We start from the raw sequence: 12,901 nt of genomic DNA, 5'->3' as shown, positions 1-12,901 counted from the left end.
GTGCAAGGTTAATGGGGAATTGTAATAAAAGTGTTTTACAACCTCTTTAAATGGATGTTGTATTTCTTTATGTTAACAAACCAACAGGGTTTTCATAAAATACGATGTTCTAAACCTGGTTTATTTATTCTTATTTGCCTTATCTCTCTGTTTCGTGTAAACAAACCTTCCTAGAGTTTATCTGCACAGCGGTAAATATTTTATTGGATCCTGGTAAATGGTGAAAGGCAACTGCGTAACACAGGCTGTGCCAGGCCACCTTCAATATCTCTTAAAAATGGGCCGTCTGTGGTGAACAATAGACAGACAATTATCAAGATATAATCTCTGTAGCGGAATGCATTAAGCCTGTCCTATAACTTACCTGTGTAACTGTATTCGTTCTTTGTATTCATGTCTTTATGTATGATTTCGTATGTGGGTTCGGTAGTTTCATGAGAATGAAACTACCGAACCATTAGACCACCCCAATGAGAAGTGTGCGCCTCGTTAGGCGTTCACACTTCTCACAGAAACCACAACTTGAATCTTTATTACTGATGCCTGGGTGGCCGCTGTTCGGTATACGAACCACGTGCGGTGGCCATCTTTCACATCAAACTCTCAGCGGTGTTTGGTCGTCGAGTGTCTGGAACTCAAATCGGACACTCAAACAACCGAACACCGCTGAGACCTCCAGAGCTCCGTAACTACTGAACGGAGGGACCTAACGAAGCCCCATTCGGTAGAAACCAAGTACCGAACGAGGGGACTGTAATGCAGGTGAATTTAAGTGTGGATGGCTCAGATTATTGTATATTTCAACTGCCGAACGGAGACCGACCGCAGGGCCCAAACGTATGGAACCCTTTTCGGCTACCACCTCGTGTGCGGTCGGTCAAATTCACCCTCCACCTAACTACCGAACCCCTGGTCCGATCTGGGTGAATTTTGGATATATTGTTCACCCAGATCAGGGCTACCTAGCGGTACCCTAATATTAATGTTATGTGCTAGTTTAGGGGTACATCCAGGTTTGGGGAAAAATACTGTATAAGTTAAGGGGATTATGAGTCACTCTGAGGGGAGGAGATGTGTGGGAGGTAACATTTACAGTATTGGTTACTGTCCTAATTGAGGTGAATCCCTCCCTTGCATGGGAGCATGCTTTATAAGGAACCCTGGAATAAAGATTGTCAGTTCTGCTCCTGAAACTGTGTGTCGTCCAGTTATTGGGATTGCTGTTGGGATATTGCTATTTTACCTGCTGGAAACTCTGCTTGTGGATTTACAATTGCCTTGTTCCTGAGCCTCACTGGGATCTGAAGTGGAGAATAGCTGTGGGATATCAGCTCTCCGCTACAATCTCAATGAAACAATGGGTGGAGCGCTTAGTGGTATTGAACATGCAATAATTGCTTACCCCTTTAAATCAAGTATGGAGGTTGTGGTGTACTTGAATACATAAAAGGGGAATACAACACAGAAGAAAATACTAGTGCAGATGGTACTGATATACAGATAAGGTGCAAATGAATATAAGAGAGGAACTCTAAGAATTAAGGATCTATATAAGCGCAGTGGTGCTCATATAGGTGGCCCCTCACCTTCTTCCCACGAAATCCTCTCTCAGGATAAAACACAGAAACAGGAGATGACTTATGGTGTAGTATATTCAAAGTAATAAAATGATATAAAAATATTTAGTTAAAGACTCTCACTTTTTTAAGAGCCCTTTGATGCCTTGGCTCTAAGGTGGGAACACAGTGTCAATATTGAGGGGTGACACTGTACTGTCAGGAACCTGGGCTAGTAGGCAGATTGAGTGCCAAAAGCTGGTATTTATTCACAAAAAAATTAATAAAAACAATGAATCAATAATAAATAAAGACAATGAATCAATATAAAATCCAATAATAAGCACTTAAGAGTCCTGTTGGTCAAGTCCTGATATGCCAAAATTTCGCCGGTATAGGCTTCCTCAGTTGGCTGTAATGTCTTCCTGGTTCCAATGTTCTTTTTAAATGATCTCCGCCATGTAGAATTGCGATCACGTGACAGTCGTTGTCCAATCATAAATAGTGAGGGCATATTGCCCTTCTATGTTCCAGTTTCATCATCATGAAGTTCAGTTGCCGGAGAGAGGCATCATATTCGGCACTCCTCAATAGTGTTAATTGTTGGTCGAGTCCACTGGAAGTGACGCGACTTTTAAGCGCTTTTCCACACACTCGCTCCTTGTGAGTTTTCTCTTTGTGATGAATAATACCCTATTATATACATTAATGCAACTATAAATAAAAAATTATATACATATATTTAAAGTTTCCCTTGGTCCATCAATTTGGAGTGTTTTGGCGATTGGCTGCATTGACTTGCGCCAAAGAGTGGTTCTGCTGAGGTCCTGGAAGAAAGAGATATGATTCAAACACGTATGGTGTCTTCCCCTTAAATGCGGCCATCGGGATTTGTTTTTCAGCCACTGTCTGACATCACCTATAGAATGTAAGCTCGTTTGAGCAGGGTCCTCTTCAACCTATTGTTCCTGTAAGTTTATTTGTAATTGTCCTATTTATAGTTAAATCCCCCTCTCATAATATTGTAAAGCGCTACGGAATCTGTTGGCGCTATATAAATGGCAATAATAACTAAATAAATAAATCACAGTATAACATCATGGGGTGCAGTGGTAGGCACCTGTGGAAATTTGTTAATCCTGTACATGCCATCAGAAGAGAGGTGTTTTGCTTGTTTTGTGGGCATTTCTATCTTGACAATCGCCATGTATGCAAGGATTTGTTGTATGTTGACAAGCAGGTTTTGTGGCGTTTAGTGGCCGAAGTAGTATCATCTTTAGTCTGTGGTGCACCCTGGCCAGACCCGGCCAGGACAGGGCTTTGGTGTAGGTCTTCATGGCTCACATGAATAGATAAGGCCTCTGGAGGATTCTGTGCTTTGGCAGGTGGCGGGTGTAGCATTTGGCCTATGTATCGTTGTGCCTTTGTGGTGGTTTAAAGAGGCTTGCGAGATCATTGCCCCATCTCCTTGGTGGAAGGAGTAATGGAATGCTGGGAAGCAAGTGCTGCTATGCTTCACGCTCAAAGCCCTCCGTAGAGGTCGGATGGCCTTGGAGATGCGTAAAATGGTGACTGCTCTTTTGTGCTGCTAACCAATTTGGTTATTTTAACCTTAAATTTGAAATTCACTATTAATGCTCAATTTAGGTGAATAATCCTGTCAATATCTTAACGAGAAAGATAGTGACATTTTGCGTCTATTTATTCCTCAGAGTGCATGAGAATTTTCTGCTTTTTGCCACACACCCCTTTTTTCCCATTCACTTTCAATGATTAGATCAGAAACAGCTCACAATGGGCTGAATGCTTATAATGCCTATATAGACGTGAATACCTAGCTTAATTATCTCTGTTTTGTTACTTAAAAAACAAAACAAAAAACAAGAGGCTGCCTGTTATAGCTAGAAGTTATCTTTTTTTTCTGTATTGCTTGATACTCGTGCCTCAAAAAAGAACGATTTGTGGTGGAATCTCGGTAAAAATAAATTTAGTAGGCCGAGATTGCCACGTGGTATGTGCACGTGCATATACTGATGTATCGGTCAGTTGGTTGCATGTGGCAACGATACAATAAGTAGTGTACGGAGCATGTGCAGGAATACAGGATATAGAGAATTCCCCTCCTCCATTGTGCTGGGCAAGCCATGTGGTCAAACAGGAAGTTAGTCTTTATTCTGTTGATTGGGTAAGAGTACGTGTGGGTGGAGCTGATTATGGGAGGAGCTATATACCTATATAAGGGACCTACACTGTATGATCAGGGCTCAGATTTTGCTGTTTTTTGGTGACATTAGTCCCTCTGAGTCCCGGTCGGTGAATCGAATAAAGATCTCTTCCTTCCTGAAGAAACCTGTGTCCATCTCTCTGTGCTCGGCTTCCGTCAGTTTCTCCGGTATCATTTGGTGCATTGGCCGGGAAGCTCATCGTTCAACGGTAGCTGAGAAGCAGAGGCGTGAGACGGTCTATCTTTGCCCACGCTCCCTACGGCTGCACCCCTGAACTTTTGCGTGGACCTCCTTTTGTCTCTGCGCCACTGGTCTGTTGTCCAGGAGATCATCGGCCTCTACGTAGTAAGTGCTGGGGTGTCCCCATCGATGAGTGTGAACTCAGGTTCAGGAACGAGGAGGTAAGACGACTACTGTTTTAGACAGTGGACCCACTAGGGGTATTGGATACCGATTGTCTGGTAGGCCCATAAGGGGTTTGTATTGTGTATGGAATTGGCCCCCTCCAATGGAGGGAAGGAGCGAAGGCGCACCGCTCGTAATTAAACGCCCTGTAGTCAGCGAGTTTAATTTTGGTTTGGAGTCAGGCTGGGTCCTGTGTAAATAGCCCAAGCCGGACACCGGTGTCTTGTCTAGACTAGCATATCTAGGGTGTATATTTCGTTCGCTAGGTCGGAGGGACCGGGAGACTAAGCGGCGTCTGTGTAAATTCAGTCCGTTAGATCTCAACCTATCTTGGCTAAGTGGGAAGGCGTGTAAATTTGGAACCCACTAGACTATTGATAGAGTAGATAGACTAAGAGGGTTTTGTTGTAAATTCCGCCCTCTAGTTCGCTATATGTGGTGCTTGGGCAGCGACGGCTAACCAAAACGGATGTAAATTGTTTTAGGTAGTCCATCGAGGTACTGGCCAATAGCTTAGTTGGGGAATTGTAAATGTGTTAAAGATTATTGTAGTAGAGTGTATATCTTGCTAGATAGCGTGAGCTCTGCCGTCTAGCGAGAGTGTGAATAGTGTGTAACTGTATCATAGCGCACGGTACCATAACCATGTATTATAATTACTGATACTGTAAATATCTACTAATAACTGTCGTTTATGTTGTATGTTAACACCATAACCACTACTAACTGAACTGTGACTTTAACCCCTTAAGGACACATGACATGTGTGACATGTCATGAATCCCTTTTATTCCAGATGTTTGGTCATTAAGGGGTTAAAATTGTACTCTAACCAATGCTAACCGTGTTATAGACGGGTAATTTAAATACTGAGAATTATAACGTGGGTGATTGTATAGTTTTGCCAAAAGGTACAGTATTAGTTATTTAGTGACTGGTGTAACAGCTGTGTGTGTACAGGAATTCCCTGTATGTTTTGTTGTGTGCGTTTGGCCTAGTAACTGTACCACGTGGTGCTGTTGCCAAGGGGAACGAGTGTGACTGTTGGAAGTGTGTTTGTTTTGCTTCTGTTGGAGACAACGCTCCATTGTTAAGTATGGGTGCGTCGGATTCAAAGATTAATGGCCCCTTAGAATGTATGTTAAAAAACTTTAAGAAGGGATATAATGTACACGATTTTGGAGTAAAGATGTCTCCAACACGCCTGACTACTTTATGTAGTAGGGAATGGCCTACTTTAGTGGCTGCATGGCCACCACGTGGTAGTTTTGATCCTAATCTGGTGCAGCGCGTACACGTGGCTGTATCGGGTAGGCCTGAACTTTATGGCCAGTTTACGTATATTGATTGTTGGAAGCGGGCCGTAAATTACTTGCCAAAATGGATCAGGGTATGCCATGAGGAGCAATGACGCCTCATGGTGGCCAGAACTCGGTTGTCCACTAAGGCCGTGATTACGCCCATTCTGGACACGCTCCCTGAGTCAGAGATCCCCATGCCGCCCCCTTACTCCTCCTCTACAGAAAGAGGAGGTGCTGTTGGTAACACTACTTCCCTTGCTCTATTGTCTCCACCTACCCCCTCCTCTAGCTCAGAGTCTATCCCACTTGTTTTAAACCCTCCCCTTCTGGTACCTACCCCTATTAACCCCACCTATCCAGATTTGGCGTCATTTCTAGTTCCTGGTCCGGCTCCTCCCAGGCCGGCCCGGAATATCCTACTTACTGATCTTCCCTTCAGTAAAGAAAAAGCGTTCCCTTCCCCTCGTCTTACTACCCCTCGACCGGAACCCATAACTAACATCCCTCAACGAAGCCCCATACTAACCCGACAACTGACCGGTACCCTCCAACCCCGACATTATCAAATGCCTCTCCGACTGACACCGGGCCCGACACATATTAACGGTGAGGGCCAGTTACAACACGCTGATCCCGTATTTGTTTACGTTCACTTTACCACAACTGATTTATTCAACTGGAAGACCCATAACTCCTCCTACACCGATAAACCTCAAGCCATGACAGATTTGATTACCTCCATAATCCAGACACATAATCCCACTTGGGCTGATTGCCAGCAATTGCTTATGACATTGTTCAATAACGAGGAAAGAACACGGATAAATCAGGCGGCAATTAAAGCGCTTGAAGAAGTGGCCCGTACTCAAAATCAGGCCAACCCGGCAGCATGGGCTGCAGCCCATTATCCAAATGCAGATCCGAATTGGAATGTCAATGGCGCAGACATGGCCCATTTAAAAGCTTATCGGGACGCCATTATTGCTGGCATGAAAGCCGGAGGGAAAAAGGCGATCAATATGTCAAAGACGGCTGAGTTATTGCAAAAATGTGATGAGTCGCCCAGTGCCTTTTATGATCGATTATTGGAGGCATACCAGTTGTACACCCCCTTTAATCCAGAGGCTCCTGAGAATTCCCGGATGGTTAACTCTGCCTTTGTCAGCCAGGCCTACGGAGATATAAAGAGAAAGTTACAGAAGTTAGAAGGGTTTGTAGGGATGTCTATAACTCAACTAATGGAGATAGCGAATAAGGTATATATGAATAGGGAGACAGAGACGAAAAAGGAAGAAGAGCGAAAGATGAGAAGGAAAGCAGACATGTTAGCTGTAGCTATCGCGGGTGTAGATAGAAGGGAAAAGGAAGTGTATAGGGGAACCGAGAAAAGCGAGAATAAGTGGAATAGGGAGCCTTTAAGTAGGAACCAATGCGCGTATTGTAGGGAAGAAGGGCATTGGAGAAGTGAGTGTCCACAGAGGGAACAACATGAGAGAGATAGAACAAGGGAGGGGTATAGCAATAATTATAGAGGCAGAGCGAGAGGAAGAGGAGGCCCTGGAGGAAATGGTGGGAATAATAGAGGAAGCGTTAATGGGGATAGGTATTACCCAGCAGCGCAGAGACCCAGAGAGAGAGAGAAGATAGGGACTTTGTGGGTTTGGCTGACACTGTCATGGAGGACTATTGATACCGACCGGGCTCCATCCCCCTTGGTCGAGCGGAGCCTATGGTCGATGTAGCAATAGGGGGAAAAAGGAGTTCTTTCATGATCGACACTGGTGCTGAACATTCTGTGGTGACTGACCTAGTCGCTCCTCCTTCAGGAAGAACTATCACCGTAATAGGAGCAACTGGAAGGAGTGCTGCTAAACCGGTTCTTAAAAGTCGACTCTGTACACTGGGAGGCCACGTAGTAAAACATCAGTTCCTTTACATGCCTGAATGTCCAGTCCAACTGCTAGGACGAGATTTGTTATCGAAATTACAAGCACAGATAACATTTCTGCCAAACGGAACGACATCCTTGAAGTTTAATGGACCCTCAGGTATAATGACAATATCAGTACCAAAGGAAGAAGAGTGGCGACTTTAAACAGTGTTGACCAGCCAAAATCCTAACAGTGATGAATCCTTGTTTAATGTACCAGGAGTGTGGGCAGAGAGTAACCCACCAGGACTTGCTCGCAATATCCCACCCATACGGATTGAACTAAAGCTTGGGGTTTATCCAGTGAGCCTAAGACAATACCATATTCCACAAAAGGCAAAGAAGAACATACAGTCTTATTTGGATAAGTTCATAAGGTATGGTATCCTAAAATTCTGTACTTCCCCCTGGAACACCCCATTGTTGCCTGTTCAAAAGCCCGGGACAGATGAGTATCGCCCTGTGCAGGACTTGAGAGCAGTCAATGATGCGGTTGTTAGTATACACCCAGTTGTACCCAATCCATATAACCTGCTTGCTTTAATTCCGGGCAGGGCTACTTATTTCACAGTTTTGGACCTCAAAGATGCCTTCTTTTGCCTACGAATTGCTACAGAAAGCCAGTGTATCTTTGCATTCCAATGGGAAAATGCTGTAACGGGCTCGAAACGCCAGATGACTTGGACAAGACTGCCCCAAGGGTTTAAGAATTCACCTACCCTATTTGGATCAGCATTAAATCAGGACTTACTAGATTTCAAGTCCATCCCAGGAGAATGTGTACTACTACAATACGTAGATGATTTGTTGATAGCGGCAGTTACAAGAGAGATATGTCAGCAAGCAACATATGATTTACTGCACATTCTTTGGAAGGCAGGATACAAGGTGTCCAGGAAGAAAGCCCAGTTGTGTCAGCCAACTGTCAAGTATCTGGGATTCCATATCTCTGAAGGTCAAAGGATAATGGGGCCAGAGAGAAAAGAAGCTGTATGCCAAATACCAACACCCAAGAATAGAAGACAAGTGCGAGAGTTCTTGGGGGCAGCAGGCTTCTGCAGGATATGGATTCCCAGTTATGCGATATTGGCGAAACCCCTTTATGCAGCTATAAAAGGCACAGAACACGATCCCTTCTTGTGGACTATCGAACAGCAGAAGGCATTTGAGGATGTTAAGAAGGCAATGATGAGCGCCCCAGCATTAGGTCTACCTGATCATACACGTCCATTCTACTTATATGTACACGAGCAAAGAAGGATGGCTGTAGGAGTACTGACACAGTACTTGGGATCATGGCAACGACCTGTTGCATATATTTGCATATATATCCAAACAACTGGATGCAGTGGCCAGTGGCCTTCCACCTTGTCTAAGAGCCGTAGCTGCTGCCGCCGCCCTGCTGGTAGCCGAAGCTGATAAGCTTACTCTGGGTCAGGAACTCTACGTGCGAGTCCCGCACGCAGTACAGACGTTGCTAGACTATAAAGGCAATCATTGGTTTAGCAATAGCCATATGACTAAGTATCAAGCTATGTTATGTGAGAGCCCGAGAGTGCATTTTGAGACTGTCAATACCTTGAATCCAGCTACCCTTTTGCCACAACCTACTGAGAGTCAACATGATTGCCTGGAGGTGATGGATGAAGTTTTCTCAAGCAGATCGGACCTTCGTGATTTTCCCATCCAGAACCCCGATGTCCAGTACTATACGGACGGCAGTAGTTACGTGAAAGAAGGGATTCGCTACGCAGGATATGCAGTGACAACCATAGACAAGGTGATAGAAGCTCGGACATTGTCAAAAGGAACATCGGCACAGAAGGCAGAATTAATCGCACTCACACGAGCGTTACAATTGGCTGAAGGATTGAGGGTGAACATCTATATGGACTCAAAGTATGCGTTTTTAACCACTCATGCCCATGGAGCCTTGTATAAAGAAAGAGGACTACTGAACTCAGAGAGTAAAGAAATCAAGTACTCAGCTGAGATATTACAACTCTTGGAAGCCGTGTGGGAACCGAAAGAAGTTGGTATCATACATTGTCGAGCACATTTGAAAGGTGATGGTGATGTGGTGAAAGGAAATCGGATGGCAGATAATGCAGCCAAGCGTACTGCTGAATCAGGACAACAGGAATATGTGGAGTGTATAGCTGCTCTCATACTGACCCCTCTGTCTCAATGGACTCCAATTTATACAGCTCAAGAAGAAGAGTGGTTAAAGACTGAAGCTGGAAAATACTTGGAGAATAAGTGGTATCAGTTAGAAGATGGAAGGATAGTTATTCCAGCATCGCTAGCGGTAGAAATTGTCCAGAATTATCACAATGGGACACATTCCGGGAGAGATAGTATGGAAGAATCTCTTAGGAAGCATTTCTACATACCAAGATTGTCCAACTTGACTCAAGCCATTGTACGAAGATGTGTGTTATGTGCCAAAAACAACGCAAGGCAAGGTCCAGTGAAACCACCGGGAGTCCAGTATATGGGAGGACTCCCTATGTCCGATCTCCAAATAGACTACACGGTAATGCCTAAATCCGGTGGACATCGTTACCTACTAGTAGTTGTGTGTACCTACTCAGGATGGGTAGAAGCATGTCCTACTCGTACAGAGAAAGCAGGAGAAGCTGTTTTTTGTTGCGGGAAATAATACCCCGATATGGACTACCATGTTCTATAGGATCGGATAATGGTCCAGCCTTTGTTTACCAGTGCCTACAACAACTGACTCATATGCTTGGTATAAAGTGGAAAATTCTTACGGCATATAGGCCTCAGAGTTCTGGGAAAGTGGAAAGGATGAACAGAACTATTAAGAACCAATTGGCAAAGATGTGTCAAGAAACCCAACTTAAATGGAATGTTCTTTTGCCAATAGCTCTGTTGTGCATTCGTAGTATACCTACCAGAAGGATGGGTCTCTCACCTTTTGAAATTATGTATGGGCGTCCACCTCCCGTACTTGGTAACTTAAGGGGGGATTTAAGTCAGTTGGGAGAAGGAATTACCCGGCAGCAGGTTGTAGAGTTGAGTAAAACTATGGAGGAGGTACAGAAATGGGTACAAGATAGGTTACCTGTGAATATTTATCCACCTGTCCATACTTATCATCCAGGAGATCAAGTTTGGATAAAAGAGTGGAACAGTGTACCGTTGGGGCCAAAGTGGAGGGGTCCTTATGTTGTTCTTTTGTCTACCCCAACAGCTATAAAGGTGGCCGAAGTGACTCTGTGGATTCATCACTCCAGGGTTAAACCAGCAGCAGTAGATTCTTGGCAAGCTACACCAGATCCTGAGAATCCCTGCAAGATCCAGTTGAAGCGTGCAACTCAGTCGGAGTGACGAGGAGATATTGGGACTTCTAGAGTAATCATAGAGATCAGCAAGTAGGTGTTTTGATGGCCATAATAAAGCCTGACCACCTGCCTACGTTACATAGTCAGAGTGTCTTGAAGGGATCTCTGTGAAGAAAAGTGAGGATCAAGAGGACTCCATTCCCTGCAGCCCTCACATCCTGGAAGCTGAGGTGCCATCGCACGGTCGAGGAATCAGGACAAAGATGTCAGGAGTGATGTGTTTGATAATGTATATATGTGTGTTTTTAATTATTCAGGAAGGTAGAGGTACCGACACACCAGGCTGTGAGGTTTGCATTAAGACTACGAAAACAGGCAATCACATTTCCCAGCCCCTTATTTGGCATTCACAATATGAGTGTAAAGGACATGTATCTAAGTGTAGATACTTAGGTTCTCCTGCTCCTAAATGGCATACACTATAATCTATACCTAAGTATTTTAGTCCAGAATATCAACCCCGTACAATTTGGTTGACTATTCGGAATGGAGACTCACAGGGGACCCTGATAAATAAGACCACACTAGAAACCGTACATTCTTCAGGTGTTCTGCTATTTGATGCATGTAAGGCAATATCAGGGGGTAGAAAAACGTGGAATGTATGTGGTGATCTTAAATGGGAAAGAACGTATGGGTCTAATGATAAGTATATTTGCCCCAGTAGTAAGTACAAATATATGGATCAAAAATGCCCAAATAAAGATTATAATTATTGTCCGTATTGGTCCTGTGTGGGGTGGGCAACCTGGGGACAGACAGTAGATAAGGATATGATTGTCACTAACTTGCCTACCAAACCATATTGTAAGTCTATGGAGTGTAACCCAGTCCATATACTTATCAATGACCCAGAACTATTTATAGATAGGTTTGGGAACTTATTTGGGTTCCAGATATATGGAACAGGTTTGGATCCTGGGACAATATTATTTATAGGGATAGAGACCGATACTATGGCAACCCAGACTCATCAGGTCTTCCATTCCTTCTATGAGGAGATGAGTGTGGAAAATAAGATCCCCCATAATGCGAAAAACTTATTTATTGATTTAGCTGAGAGTATTGCTGGTAGTCTTAATGTAACCAACTGCTATGTGTGTGGAGGTACTAATATGGGAGACCAATGGCCATGGGAAGCAAAGGAGGTAATGTATTCCGGTTCTGAGACAGTTGAACAGTTAATATCTTCTCAAACTGATTATCAAATGAGTGTTAGAGGTAAATCTGAGTGGCGATTAAAGACCTCCATTATAGGTTATGTTTGCATAGCAAGGAAAGGAATAATGTTTAATACATCTGTAGGAGAATTGACTTGTCTAGGGCAAAAAGCTTATGATGATAATACAAAAGATACAACTTGGTGGTCAGCTTCAAATGTCTCAGAACCACCTAATCCGTTTGCAATTTATACCAATTTAAAGGATGTGTGGTTTGACTTATCTGCTACCTCAAGTTGGAAAGCCCCAGCAAATTTGTACTGGATCTGTGGTAAGAAAGCCTATTCGGAGTTACCACAGGACTGGGAAGGGGCATGTGTATTAGGTATGCTCAAACCATCCTTCTGCTTTTTGCCAATTGAAACAGGAGAGACTTTGGGAGTTAAAGTATATGATGCGAATCATAGAAAGAAAAGGGGACCCCTAGAGATAGGTACCTGGGAAGATAATGCGTGGCCTCCCCAGCGTATTATAAATTATTATGGGCCAGCTACGTGGGCAGAAGATGGTACTTTTGGATACAGAACCCCAACATAGATGCTCAACCGTTTTATAAGGTTACAGGCAGTGGTTGAGATAATTACCAATGAAACATCGCAAGCGCTCAATCTCCTAGCAAAGCATAACACTAGGATGAGGACAGCCGTCTACCAAAATAGATTAGCCTTGGATTACCTATTGGCTGTAGAGGGAGGTGTTTGTGGGAAGTTTAATCTAAGCAATTGTTGTCTTCAAATAGATGATGAAGGGCAAGCAATAGCTGAGCTTACTAGCCATATGGTTAAACTAGCACATGTGCCTACTCAAGTATGGAAAGGGTATTATCCGAGTAGTTGGTTTGGTAATTGGTATGAGCAGCTTGGAGGACCCAAGGCATTGGTAGGTGGAGTCATGCT

Source organism: Pelobates fuscus, chromosome 3, assembly GCF_036172605.1.
Source record: "Pelobates fuscus isolate aPelFus1 chromosome 3, aPelFus1.pri, whole genome shotgun sequence".
NCBI classification, from domain to species: Eukaryota; Metazoa; Chordata; class Amphibia; order Anura; family Pelobatidae; genus Pelobates; species Pelobates fuscus.
This window is presented reverse-complemented; position numbering follows the sequence as displayed.